Source organism: Rattus norvegicus, chromosome 13, assembly GCF_036323735.1.
Source record: "Rattus norvegicus strain BN/NHsdMcwi chromosome 13, GRCr8, whole genome shotgun sequence".
Taxonomy (NCBI): Eukaryota; Metazoa; Chordata; class Mammalia; order Rodentia; family Muridae; genus Rattus; species Rattus norvegicus.
In genome coordinates, this window is record NC_086031.1 from 84,363,105 (window position 1) to 84,378,498 (window position 15,394).

Consider the following 15,394-nt stretch of genomic DNA (forward strand, 5'->3'; position numbering starts at 1 on the left):
AGTTCACAGTTAAAAAGGACAAGGTTAGATGCAGGTTATATCACTATCAACAGGGCTCATGAGATAGATGTAGGTGACTGCCACATGTTCTTTATGATTTCATGTTGACTTTGTTTATGCTGCTATAACAAATTGTCTGACTCTAAGGGGACTTAAGAGGGGCAGAAGATAATTTTTTCACAAAGCTCTGGCAGCTAGAAGCCTAAAATCATACTGGGTTTGGGAGGTGACAAGGGCGGTTCTTGAATTCTATGCGATCCACTTATTGAGGACCTTACATTGTATAAGAAAGAGAACAAACTCTCTTCCTCCAGCCTCTTCGTGCAGCCTTATGCTCACCTCCTACCTGAGAGTTCTACTCTCATGGCTTAGTTACTTCTTGGAATCCCACTTGCTCGTATTATAACTCAGGATAGATAGTTTTAACTTGTGAATCTTAGCGGTCCATTTGAAGCACAGCCTATACGTATATGAAAGTATTTAAAAAAAATTATAACTGGGACTGGGGATGTAGCTCCATGGCAGAGCACTTTCCCAGTACTGGAAAGGCCTTGGGTTCAATCCCCTTCCCCAGAACTTTAAATAAATAAGTAAATAAATAAAGAATAACAATGTCTTACATTAATTTTTAATGTGAATCAGATATAATGGAAACAGGAAAAGAATAAAAAAGCAAATGTATCCTCAAACTTTTGTTTGTTTGCCTGTTTTTTTTTTTTATTTTTTGAGATGGGCTTTCTCTGAATACCCTGGGCTATCCTAAAGCTCACTCTGTAGACCAGGCTGGCCTCAGAGCAGGAGATCTATCTGCCTCTGCCTCCCAAGTGCTGGGATTAAAAGCATGCACCCACTGCTGCACCCTATCTTCAAATTTCTTCTTGCCCCAGCCACCATGCCCAAACTTTAATTTTATCTGGTGTTTTGTTATTTAAGAGAAAAGTCTGGAAACAAATATCACAACTTGTTGGCAATATATTCTTCTGAGAAGCAGAATTATAAATTGAGCTTGTAGTTTATAAACTGCATACAGCTTGAAATTTGTATCAATGTGAAAGGAACAGACAAAGCAGCATGCCTCTGTTTATTCCATGACGTTTTTACTGGCTTCAGGGTAAAATTTTGCAGAAACTAGAGAGGGTAAAAACCAGTCAAAATGTGGTGGGTCACTGGTCTTTGTCACACAGTCACATAATAACCCAGGTCAGAAGTCATAAGATATACTAAGTAAAGATATTGCTAACCATAATTAAAGGAAACACTTATTTAGTTACAAACATGAATTATGACCTGAGCAATGGCTCAGTGGTTAAGGGTACTTACTAAGAACCCAGGGTCAGTTTTCAGCATCTTAATAAGATGGCTCACAACCAACTGTGACTCTAGTTCTAAAGGATTTGACACCCTTATCTGGTCTCTGTAGATACCTGCATACATGTCACACACACACACACACACACACACACACACACACACACACACAGAGAGAGAGAGAGAGAGAGAGAGAGAGAGGGAGGGAGAAAGGGGGGAGGGCACACTCATACACATAAAATTTTTTAAAATGGTTAAAAGAAAATGAATTAGAAGTAAATCAGAACAATCTACAGACAGAAGACTCTTTTATCACAGAAAGACTCAGTTTCTTCCATTCCTCCTTCCACATCGGGCATCTCCTCTCTGTGGGTATGTACTGGCACTGCAGAGTGTCCGGTCCTAGGACTTCCTCCAAGCCAGACACCTGTTAGGAGCATCTCTCAGTCCCTTCTCCAGTTGCATTAGTCATCGTTCTTAACCAGCCCCTCCACTGTTCACCAACAGATTCGCATCTTTCGGAAAGTCAATCTGTTTCCTTCCTATGTTATTTAAAAATAATTGATTGATTGATTTTTGATGTGCATGTGCCTACCTGAGTTTGTGCAGGGCATGCATGCAGGTGGCTGTGGAGGCCTGGAGAGGGTGTCACACCCCTTCAACTGTAGTTACACGGAGTTATGAACAAGCCGTTGTAGGTGCTGGGCACTGAATATGGCATCCTCATAGGAGCAATAGGTGCTCTTAACCACAATTGATTCCTCCAAGCCCTTCCTTTGCAACTTTGCCTCTGAACCATTTCTACACATTTACTGTTTTTAAGGGAGAGACAAAATAGTTCACTTTATTTTAAAATACTTCAAATTAATTTGACACGAGTAAGCTCTCTTTTGTGAGTGTGATTAAGACACACAGGATTTCTCACTAAATCACTTAGCGTACTGTACAGTAGAGCTGGCAGCTTAAGGACAATGCTTCTGGCAGAGCTCTAGAGAGTTTCCATCTTCTATAACTGAACCTCTGCACCTAATGAGTAAAGAGTCCTCAGTTTCCCTCCCAGGACCTAGCAGCACCTCCCTATTGATACAATAACACGTAGCTAGGTCTCGGGATAAAAGAGTGCCCCCCATTTCCTCCCTAAAATTAATGTACATTGAATTGAGAATTTCGTTCTTTGGGTTCTAATCTATGTGTTAGTAAATCTGATGCTTGACCTTTGGGAAAACAGAAACCTGCTTTATCTCTTGGCCTTAACTGAGAGAGCATTCACCATTGCTCTGCATTTATACCCCTCTCCCTGCCACACATTCTCACCACCTCAAGGTCCTTCACCCATCAAAATGCAAGTCAAACATTTGGCAAGGAATCACCTATGGATGCCTCCCATTCGCAGTGACAGGCTTGACTTGGTAGTGGTTTTGCATCACTGAGAGACTAGCAAACAAGGGGCTAATTGATTGACTGTTGTTTATAAAGCTGCAAATGCCAGAACTTGGAAAGTCTGTTTCATTCAAGCAGTATTTATAAACATCTATGCTCCTGAGAGGGTTCCAGTGTGCTCAGAAATAGAGGAATGAAAGCAATCACAGGACGACTCGGTTCTTTAATGTACAATTGCATGTGTACACCATAGAGAGAGAAATAGTCAGTTAGCACTTGTTAGTTAGTTGTTAGTTGTGACTTAAGAAAAAAACACACGCACACACATTCCGATTATGACCTATTCTGATTATGAAGGAAATAAGTATATCTGGGAACAAACTTTCCCAGAATGAAACTGTACCTTCCAACTGAAGTCCAGCTCAGGGCTGATTAACTGGTGATAAAGCGGCTGAAAGGTTGTGAAGGACCCTAGTTCTTACTGAAGCATAAGATCTATTAGAAGGCTTGGCCTGGTAGAAAGTAGGTAGGTTATGAGGACCCAAAGGGCTTTCACCAGCTTTACACCCTGTCCAAAGAATTTAGATTAACACCCTGCTCCAGGAAATGAGCTAACCTCGAAGACGGAAGGGCCCTTAGCAGGCCCCGATTCGAGTGCCAAAGATATCTCACCATTGAGGAGTGAAAAGGTCAATGTGCATCATCAAGGGCCAGCTCATGCTGTTGCCAAAGGCTGTTCTCCACAGTGTATAAAAAGTGTGTGCTTTTGCTACTCGGGATTGCCTCTGTCCCGATTACAGGGCCACCCCAATGCACTGGATCATTAGACCTCTTGCTTGATTACATCGCTCTCTGTCTCTGTTTTCATGAGTGGGACCTCCCGGATGTAGGGCTCATCAGGTTCTACATTTACTGGAGCAGAGACAAATTATAACTTATCTCAGACTCTCTTTAGGCCCCTTTATGAACCATTCTTTACCTACTTTTGAGTCAGACCTAACATCCTGTGACTAACAGACAAAACAAAAAATAACAACAACAAAGAAACCTGTGGAATGTAGTAACTTAAACAAAACCCTGAATTCCACCAATCAAAAAGTTAAGAATGCTGACAGATATAGCCTGCCTACCGCATGTGGGTACTCATGTATTTGAAAAGTGTCTCGATGACTTCTGGCTTATTGTTATTGTTGTTGTTGTGGTGGTGGTGGTTCTATTACTATATAAAAACATCATGAAATTACTATCTATTTCAACATGTTATTTGGGGGGATTTAAATCTATGTTCCCAGGCCATGGTCCCACATATTATAAACTACCTTAACTCCCATTTGAGAGGAGAACTGTTTTTTGGGGTTGACAGTACTAAGTGACCCAGTGCACATATACATGTTGATAAACACATTTTTTTTCCAGAAAAAAAAATTGTTTGAGTCACTACGTTACACGCAATTGACTATGTGTTTTGTTTTCTTCATTTGATTTAAAACATTAAGTCAGAATACACTGATTTTATAAGTTGATAAAACTCTTGGAGAGTGTTGGGTCCAAAGGAAACTCCAGTTCCCCAGACACTGAAAGGGAGCCCAAATAACCAGAAAGGAGAAGGCTTGAACTAAAAGATGAATTCTGGTGGTTAGATAAAAGCCAGCATTCCTTGGGAACTTGTGAAGCTGGTTTTCCTTTACCAAAAGGAGTCATTTCCTTTGGCTCTGACAGCATCAGAAGCTACCCCTGGTGTTAGGCTCCCTCAGTACCACAAGAGCTTGGTCTACATTTCAAAGTCCATGCAAGCTAGCATCCTAGCCCTTCTCAGCTCCTGCCCTACTATAAACTACCCCAGCTCACAGACTACCATGCCCCCCTACTCCTTCTCCTTGTCATTCTGATTTTCTCACTGTGTACGCCCCTTCTCCCTCTGCTCCTACTTCTCCTACTGTAGTTTTCTCACACAGATAGCCCTGGCAGAATTCAGTCTGCTCGCCATGCTACATTCTCTCTCTCCTCTTGACTCTTCTGGATGCCTCTGGCTATTCTCTCAGATCTACAATCAAAACCTTCCCCTAACCATATAATGAAACAGTCATGTCATCAATTTATACATAGATGTCTGAAAAAAGTTGCATGAGGAAGGAATTCTTTGATACAAATAATTTCAGGGAAAAATGGGTGAGGAGAATAAAGTTTAACACCAGATTCAGTTCTTCTTGGGGATCATGAAATGGGACTCAGCTTTCACTATGGCCTACTTTAGGCATCTGCATTTACATACATTTACATATTAATTTTTCTGCATCTTGAGCCTCAGTGGCCCAAAGCACAATTAAGGGGAACTTTAGTCTAAATACGTCCAAGAGTGACAAAAGGCAGGAGAGATTGAAGAGGGAGGGAAGAGAGGTCTACTGAAAGCATAGGCAGCAGAGGAACCCCATTGGTGGGTCCAAGAGATTACCTAGCCATCAAAGTAAGTAACAGAGTAACAGACGTAGCAGCCTTCTGGGAAAGTATCTGGTGGATAGAATTGTCTCTCTTCTCTTGCCACTTTCATCACACTCCATCCCTACTGAGATATTGATGTGGCATCTTCCACACATTTCAAAATGCTTTTAGGTATATATGAATTCATAAACAGTATCCATTTGGCTTTGATTTATGTAAATTGTCATTTTGTTTCCTCTAACCCTGAGCTCCAGAAAAATCTTCCCTAAAATGGTAACCGACCTATCTGGACTTTAAGAAATTAAAATCTTCCCAGGTATCTGCAGCTGGGAGAGGAAGTGACTGAAGCCCTGGGGCCATCCAAAACAGGATTTCATCCCCAGTAGAAAGACTAATGACTCATCAGATGATCATGCAGTGGACAATTTGACAGGTGAGCTTTAGAGCTGGGACAGTTAGTTGTAGGCAGAACTATACTTTGCCCGGCTGTCTAGTTATGTATAGCTGCTCCCCTCACATGAAGAGCCCCTAAAATGACTTTGGGGTACTGGATCACTTTGTCCCTTCTCTCAGGGCCACACTGAATAAATCTCCCTTGACTGCTGTTCACTATTAACCCTGCTCCCTTAGTTGACTTGCTGAGAATGGGTGGCTGAATCTGCCTGATAGGGGACATAGGCTGAGACTGCTAAGTCCAGTCATAGTAAGAGGACCATGAATGGACAAAAGGCACATTTGGGAGTATTCTGGCCACAGCAAGTTGGTCCCAAATGAAGAGGAAAGATGGGTTGTTCCAGCAGCTACAGAAGTCCTTTTTATTCCAGGGATATTTTTCCACGTCATCTTTCCACGTCAGCATTCACCTTTTATCTCTACTATGTGAAGCAGAGAAATGAGCGTCTGGACTTTGGTTTGGAGTCTCAGAGAGTCAACCTTTGTTAAGTTTCTCCCCAGTCAGTATATTTTGGGGTTTGATTTCCTGTTTATTGAGGGATTTTTTTGTTTTTGAGCAAGCTTGGGTTCTTTCCAACTATCTGGGCACCTGACCTTTGATGATTGTGCTTGTCCTTTGGGCTCCTCGTGTTGAACTCTTGGGATATTATTAAGTAGAGAAGCACAGTGATCACAGTGGCGGAGGAGGCAAAGAGAGTTCTCAAAGGCACTAGGAACTGCAGAGCTGAGGAACTCTGCTCTACCATTCATGCGATCAGAGACTTCAGGAGAGGTATGGTTTGGCCTTCTTTATCTTGGGTTTGCTTTTTCCCTGCCAGGACCTGTAGATTTTAACTGTAGGAAAGAGTAAATATTCGTTGTTATTCTGAAAAACAAACAGAAACATTAAAACTTTTGGTTTATGACAAAAAATTAAAGTATTTTTTATCTTCCCTTCTTTGTGAGGCCTTTACAAAAATGTGTTACTACCCACTCCCCACCCCCCACCCCCCACCCCCCACCCCCAGTCAAACTTTTGTTTACACAAAGGCCTCACTGCCTTCTCAGAACTAAAGTGTCCCATAGCCAACCCTTTCTTGGCTTGTCTTCATTTCTGTTGGGAGTGTGCCTATATACCTAATAAAGAAATTGTACTCAAGTCAATGGAGGAAAGATACAGTCGTTCCCTAGGTTAGGATAAAAATCAGGTGCGCATCCTGCTCCTGTGTGAATTCTCTTCTGCTCTTGTGAGTAGCACATTTCTCCAGTCAGAAGTGTATTTCCACACACTCTAACTGGAGTAGGGATCTCTTATTCCTATTGTGAGTTTTTGCCTAACAAAATCCTCACAGGGGCCGACTTGCTAGAAAGAAACACGGCTTGCTTTCTAAGACAATGAAGTCTGACTTTCTAGGGTGAATTGTCTAAAAAAAACAGGCCCACAATCAATCAATAGGGCTGTTTGTAACCAGATCTTGACAATTGAGAAGCTCTTTTCAACAAATTTGGAGTTCTGTTGAACTACTTGGGGCATCAGCATGTGATGGGAATGGTTCGGTGTTCTGCTGACCATTTAAGACAGAGAAACAACGGTGTTGAGGGAATCTGTCTCACTATGAAAATATTGAACCTTTAATATTTTGGTATCCCTTAGAAAGAGTTGTAGCTGACTAGTCTTGTATAAATTCAGAGTGCTTTGTAAGACCACATTGACACTAAACCTACAATTTTTGCCCTAGAGTAGAAAACTTCTGCCCACTTCTCCCCTTCTCTTCTCTTCTCTCCCCTTCTCTTCTCTTCTCTTCTCTTCTCTTCTCTTCTCTTCTCTTCTCTTCTCTTCTCTTCTCTTCTCTTTCTCCTCTCTCCTCCTCCTCGTCCTCTCCTTCTCTCTCTCTTTCATATATATATATATATATATATATATATATATATATATATATATATGAATTAAACTTACTCTTTGCTAAAAATTACAGTTGGCATGGAATATGTGTGAATGCGTTTTGCAATTTGGGGACTGAAAAGGTCCAAACTCAGCAGAGAACGCACCAAAACCAGTCTCTCTGCAGAATAAAAAAAGATTTATCTGCCCAGAGAGACAAAAGGCAGGAAATAAGCAAAATCAGAAGATAGAGAACAAGGTGGGAAGAAGAAAAAAAGGGACAAGGGAGGGCGAAGGGATATTTGCCTGGAAGGGACAAAGGACTGCATCTGGATCGAGAGGAGACAGACTTGGCCCATAGGCAAATGGCAGGTTATAAAGGTAAAAGGGGAAATTCCTTGTTAGGATGAGTTGGTTAATTTTGATTGGGCATGTTAATTATGGTAGCCAAAGGGGGGCTTTTGACTGCTGAATTTCAATTCTTTGATAGCTTGGTGGTCACCCTCAGGAGGAGGAAGTGGCCAAATAAAGAAATAGACTTTCATGACTTGCTTTAGAAATGTAATCTAATGGTTTAGCAAGGGAGAGGGAATGGAGGAAGGGCAAGGTCTGACCAAGCCCGGGTTTCAAAACTTGGGTCTGTGTTGGGAATGCTCAGGCCTGCTTGAGCCTCCCATCATAGGCAGCACTTGGGAGAGAGGGCCCTGCACTTCACCTGGGTGAGAGCAGAAGAATTGATCCTGCCTCCTGTGAATGGTGGCATTGTGTGGCCTAGCAGGAGCAGTGTCAGTGAGCTGCCGTGACAGAATCAGCCACTGACTGGCTCAGCTACCGCCGGATGGTAGATCCAGGGCTCTGTCTTGGCCTACGCCAAAATCTCTATCATCTGCCAATGGTTAGGATGCATAAAGGTGTCAGTCCTGCTGACCCAGGTGTGCAGAATCTCCATGACACAGGGCAACAACAGGACAATCAGGAGGAGGCCTAGTGAGGTTCTGGAAAGTTTACAAGTGAAGATGTGATGTGTGGACAGAAGGAATATAAGGTGACATACTACAACTTCCACAATGAGATGTTTTCTATGCATTGTGTGTGTGTGGTGTGTGTGTGTGTGTGTGTGTGTGTGTGTGTGTGTGTGTGTGTGTGTGTTTGTGTGTGTGTGGTGTGTGTGTGTGTGTGTGTGGTGTGTGTGTGTGTGTGTGTGTGTTTGTGTGTGTGTGGTGTGTGTGTGTGTGTGTGTGTGTGTGTGTGTGTGGTGTGTGTGTGTGTGTGTTTGTGTGTGTGTGGTGTGTGTGTGTGTGTGTGTGTGTGTCTGTGTGTGTGTGTGTGTGTGTGTGTGTTTGTGTGTGTGTTTGTGTGTGTGTGTTCATTTTAGGGGGAGGTTACAAGGGTAAGAGCAAAGGGCAGATGTGAGGGGATGGGGAGATGGGCAGGATCAGGGTACACGATGTGAAACTTGCAGAAAATCAATAAGCTAAAAAGCAAACAAAAGAACATCGGTTTCCTGCCTTGCTTTTTGGAGCTAGTTAAATGTTTGATATCAAAGCCAGGACAAATGGCCAGCTGCGGTGCCTACTAACACTAACCTGACACCACCAGGCTAGCCCAGCATCCCTCAGTCCCTACCTGTCACAGGATCCTCCTGCCTCATACCCAACCCCCTACCCTAAACTCCTCAGCCAGGAACTGGGCTGCCTTTACCTCCAGAAGCTCTCCCCTAGATAACACAGCCATTTTCTCTACACCGTTCTCATAGTCTCTCTTTGTCCAGACTTCCTCTCCTGGTTGGAGGCTCCTTCCTTGCTCTCCCTCCCCATCTTTCCTCCCTGGGTCTGGTTTAGTTTGCCAGCCACGTTCAGCCCGGACTCTTCCTTATGCCTGCTTCCTCCCTTACATCTATAATACAAATCTCCATACTTGTACTTTAGGAGCAATTATCTCCTCCTCCCCTCCCCCTCTTTTTTTTATTTCTTTTATTTTTTTCATTCATTAAAATGTGAGGATTTAAATACAATTTGAATTAAGGACAAAAGGGACTTGCTTTTGTAGAATACTCCTTCCGGGAGGCTCAGCTAAAATACTAATTGAAATGTTAATTTTAAGATTACTCCCTAATGATTGAGTTCAGTGCTTTTGAATGTTAATTTTTGAAAGTGAGGCTGAGTTTTGATTATAGGATTTAGGTGTCAGACTTAAGGCATAATTTTATTAAATGCTCATAGAGGCTGTGAGTCATAGAGGTGTTAAGTCAACTAAACTACTTGATTAAAAAGATTAGTTTTAGGATTGATGTGTAAATCAGGATAATTTTGGCTTTGTTCATTTAAAGTGTATGTTTTGTCAGTATTGCTGTGGACTAGTTGGCTTTGAGGTAAGTGTTGGGGGACTATGCAGTGCACTATAAGCAATGTTGTAAAAGTATAAGCTTTAATATATAAATAGTTGCTGGGGAATCAGCAACCCAAAAATAGGAAGAGAATTAAGAAGGAAGTTTGGAAGGCCTTTACTTTGAGAGAAGAGCAGAATGGGTAACCTCATGATCTGCCAGACATGAAGGATTGGGAAGTCTTCACAGCGTAAATCAAAATGTCCAGTGTCCAGACAGTCAGGCTTGGCAGTCTGTTCAATGTCTGAAGAAGAGATAGGGGATTGGGGATTTAGCTCAGTGGTAGAGCGCTTGCCTAGCAAGCACAAGGCCCTGGGTTCGGTCCCCAGCTCCGAAAAATAGAAAAGAAAAAAAAAAAAGAGAGAGAGAGATAGAAAGGGGTAAGAAGGAAAGTTTTCTTTTTGAGTTGGAACGAGAAAAATGCAAGCAAGTTTAACAGTGAAGATGTGTGCCTAGCTGTACTGAGGAAGCAGACCACAGAGCACAAATCTGAGATCTTTGGGACGGTTGGGAGTGTGAGGTTGCCACCCAGGGTCACAGATAGCACTCGGGGGTCAACCTTTTGACCAGGAGAAATTGCTGTGACTTAATGGGCCTTGAGCAAGCTCAGATGCTTGCATCCTCCTTTCCGCAAGGTATTTTGGGTCTTCACAATGAGCAATTATGTCACTTCCTCTGTGTGTGTGTGTGTGTGTGTGTGTGTGTGTGTGTGTGTTACCTGCATAAAATAAAGTGAGAAGGGGTCCCAGGTGCCCATGAAGAGGGGGGGTCCAACCTTACTTAGCTCCAAGCTTGGTATTTGCTTTCTCCCTTCCAGCTTAACACTTTGAGGTAAATATACACCACAAAATACATAAGAAAAAGATACTGCTCACCAAGGGGCAGTGTTAGAGCTGCTGCTTAATTTATACTTCAGATTCATATTTATAACTAGAACATTCTCGTGACACCTGCGATGCACTCTATTACTTTGGCAGATAAAACGTGATGAAAATGGCATTAGATCTATTTGTTCGGCCGTGTTTCCAAGATGCAGTGACCACACAAGAGTATCTGTGGGCACAAGCATCCTATGGCAGAATTCCAGCATCAAAAATTCATTTGGGAACCTGCCTTTTGTTCCCAGCTTTGGATAAACCCTGATGCCCTCTTTGTGATTCAAGGGGCTGCTCCTCCCCTCTCTGTCCTCTCTCCTTGGTCATCCCAGTCAATAATGCCTTGTTTGCAGGGAAAACATGGTCTTCAGTCTGGCACTGACCTGTGTTTTGAGTTTTTAGCCTTTTTTTCCAAGTCCTAATCCTGTGTATTATAGTCTGGACATAATTCGGTCGAAGAGGCACACTCCCCCACTGTTACCCTGTGCAGCCAAAGTATTCCTTGAGAGTTTTAGGAGCCTCAACTCAAGTCTAGCCAAGATCCCTGGTTTTGATGCTCCAGTGAGTTTCAGTACAAGGTAGGAAGATGGAGTTGGGAAGATATTTTTAATATAGACTTAAGCTTGTTTAAGATGCTTTTGGAAAATGTCAGAGAAAAGGAATGAATGCAGTCTTGCTCAAAACCATATGTATTCAGGCCTTCAACCTGCGTCGTCGTCGTAGTTTTAGCATAAAAAAAAATCTATATTGTGCCCATTCTCCATTCTTCAGGGATCATTGCAGAAAGGGGGACAAAATAGCTGTAAGAGTCAGAGGCCATGGATGACTGTGAAAAGGTTGTGTTGCCAGGACATAGGAGGACATCTGAACTTACGAAATCCCAGCAGCTATGAAAGCAGTCACAAGGCTTGCATAAACCAGAACAAATCCTACTATGGAGAGAGGAGGTGGGCTTAAAGTCCCACACCTAGTTAAGGAACTCTAGGCCATTTATAGCTTCTGGGAAAGGAAGGGTCAGCTTTCTTTAAGGCTGTGGTCTGGGCAGACTGACTCTAGCAGAAGGCCACACATACAAGTGTCTATGGAGAGCACCAACTGAACTGGTAAGTTGAAAATAAAGAGGTCACAAGATTAGATGGGTAGGGAGGGAGTAAGGGTGGGTTTCGGAGGAGTTTGGAGAGGGAGCAAATATATCTACATACATCGTACAAAATTCTCAAAGAATTAATAAAAATGAGGAAAATATATATTTGTGAAAAGAACTTTAACGTTTGTGGGAAGTCTTTACAGTAAATGTTAACTGTGCTGGAAAGCTTGCTTTTCAGTGTCAAGAAGCTTTACTGGGACTCTAGGATAAAAGGATTCTTTCCCTCTCATGTTCTTAATTCCCCTCCCTCAAAATTTAAAAATGTAGCGATATGAAAATTTTCAAGTCATTCAAGGATTGTCTTGTTACAGTGGGAGACATAAGAAACATGACTGGTCAGTTGCTTGGCTATTAAAATGAGTAATGGGTGGGCACACATTATCGCTTATAGAACAATCTGTGTGCTTTGTACAGGCTTTGTCATTTGGAAGGCTAGAAAAAAAAAACAGGACAATTTACTTCTGTAAATGACTGCCTGTTATCTTCTGACGTTTGGAAACTTAAACATGAATAGTGGATGGAGGTGAACCCTTCTGTATTTGTTTGGTCGGCTGACTGGTTTTCTGTCAACTTAACACAAGTTTCAGTCCTCAGAGAAAAGAAAGCCTCACTTGGGAAAGTGCTTTCATCAGATTGGGCTGGGGCTGTAGGTAAACCTGTAGGGCATTTTTCTTGATTAGTGATTGATGAGGAAGAGGTCAGTCCATTGTGGGAGGAGACACCCCTGGGCTGGTGCGCTGGTTTCTATAAGAATCTCACTAAGCAAGCTATGAGAAGTAAGCTAGTAAGCAGAGGTTCCTGCCCTGACTCCCTTCCATGATGAACGGTGATGAGGACATGTAAATCAAATAAACCCTTCCTTAGTTGTTTTTTGTCATGGTATTTTATCACAGCAATATTAACCCTAACTAGGACAGTTAGGGAATTTTTTTTCTGCCTTTGAAAGAAGACGAAGAAGAATACAAGCAATGAATTAGAATACCCCCATTACTAAATATCTAAGATTCGTCTAGTTTAGAAAGGTTTATGTTCCTACTTTTGTGAGAAGTTTGTTTCTATCAAAGGCAATGAACACAGCAAGGATTTGTATTAACTGAGCCTTCTTCTACCCCTCTGTACATGTCAGCAAGTTGTGTCAGATCATGAAGCTGAATGAACTCCAATGAATGGGACAAGACAGTCATAACCTATGTCAGTGAAAAGAATGAAAGCCATCTTGGGCAAGTGTGCTTGTCAGCCTAGGTTGGGACTTGGTGTACCCCTTGTACAAAAATAATTTCCCTATTAAACTATTTTCTCTCTGTGTGTTCCTTGACTCATATGACACCAACAAGATTCTTTATTTCTAACATTAGTACCATTGCAATTCACACAAAAGGCAAAATCTTTTATGCTTTGTAAAAATAATTTTTGATGTCTACATTTCAGACTTTTATCCTAGAGAATTGTCTTAACAAAGCCAAGGTTTATTTAAGTATCTGTGTTGAAGTCTTTTAAAAGACCTCTTTGTAAGCAAGTATTTCAATACATTTAATGCCCTACATCACTGGAAATATGTAGAGATGCATATTGGACTTTACGTGGGCAAAAGCATTGCACAAAACTTCCTCTGCAACTATGTGTGCCTGAAGGAAGTACAATGACTACAGCTGCAGCCAGAGGCAGCCTCAGCAATGGTCACAGAAGGCCAGAGCACAGGGGCCTAGCCCTGAGTCAGGCCAAATAGCTTGTGTTACTCCTGATGACCCTGGATAAATGCAAGGTAACCCCCAAAACACATGACAGTACCCTGGCTGAGAAATATGGACAACTCATGGTATTTGTGGATTCTGGGTAGCTAGTAAGGAAACTCCTCCCATCCACAAAGTTGTGTGTAACGTTGACTATTTCAAAGAACAACTGACACAAATAAAGGAATCTTTTCATGCTGTACTGGGACTTGTTAACATTTTTCTTTAGTTTCCTTAACAACTGACTCCAGAATCCAACTGGAATCTGCTTAAAATGGGTAATGCTGGATTTTCAGAGATCCTGGCCACCCTCCAAAGAAAGGTTTCACTGCATGTGTGGTATAATGCTGACTTCCTAGTATCTTCAAGACACTTAGACTTAAAGAGACCTCTTGGAAAACTGCCATCTAGATAACCTCTGAAAAGCTGGTACAATCCTCTTTGTCTAAATAAGCATTGTGTTAATGTATGGGCTCCACTTATACATAATTTTTTTTAAATAACTAACCTGGGTCCTGAATAAGTAAGAGGTTTAATATTTTGATCATCAATGCTGTAGACACAGGCAACTAAACCAAACACCCTAGATTGTTCTTTAGAAGTAAGTCAAATTAGTATGTAATAGGCTTCTATCTAGCTCTTCTGTATAAGGAAGCTAATAGCTACTGGCTCTTTACACTGTATATATGTTTCCTGTACTGTGGAAGCCTTCTAAGGATTGGTTGGCATTAGAACTTTGTACCATTAGAAGTTTGTACCAGTCACTTAGCACTAGAAACATTACATGTTGTGTGGCTTGAAATAATGTAACACCTGTAAAATAGGAGCTGGCCACCACGCACCTCTAATAAGAGATAGCCACCAGAGGCAAGATCTGTTGTGTTCATAGGACAGCTCAGATATGAGCTGAGATCAAAACATGTTTGGATATGTTAAGGAACTAACCCCAAGGTGGCATTGATAGCGTAGTGAACCAGCCTTAAGCTGTGAGACCTGATAGCACAAAACTACTGCCCAATGAGAGATACAAAAAATGAAACTTTGGAAATGATCTCTAGGCTTGCATTGCTTTGTTCCCAAGACATGTCTTCTCTAGCCTGTGTATTGCTATCCACTGGCAAGAGGACTTCAAATGGCCTCTGTGTGTGTCTCTGACTTTGGTGACCATTGGAGTTTCAGCACCATTGCTGGCTTACACATGCCCATCTGTCAGTGATAGCTGCTGGCCAGATACTCTCAAGGGCCTTCTGGACTTCCACCAAAGCCATCTTCCCAGGGTCTGTCATAGCTAAAGGACTTCATGGCAGACATGGGTTGAGCTTGCAAGCTTCTGATGCTTCCTCACTGAAGCATTCTCCAGTGGAATCTGCAGCAGCATTTCCCGCCCACCCAACTGTTCCCTGCTTGGGGAGATGTCTGTTTGACTCTTACAGTAACATGATATTATAAGGAATGTTTGCACGAGTAAACTGAGCGCGTTTGAAAGTCAGATCTTGTGTGGACATCCCAATCCCTGACTGCCTCAGCCCACAGGCTGTGCTCTCTGCACATCAATTTTGAATTAGGGTTATTCTTGTTTTTTTTTTTTTTTTTTCATTTGTTTGGTTTTTTTGTAAAGCCTAGTTTTTTTGTTATTATTATTATTATTATTATTATTATTATTATTATTATTATTATTATTGGTAAAGCCTTATAGCGTCACAAAAGCCACAGGGGACTCTACAGAAAGTCTCTGGAAAGAGTACCTGTCTTAGTTAGGGTTTTGTTGCTGTAAAGAGACACCGTGACCATGGCAACTCTTACAAAAGGAAACAT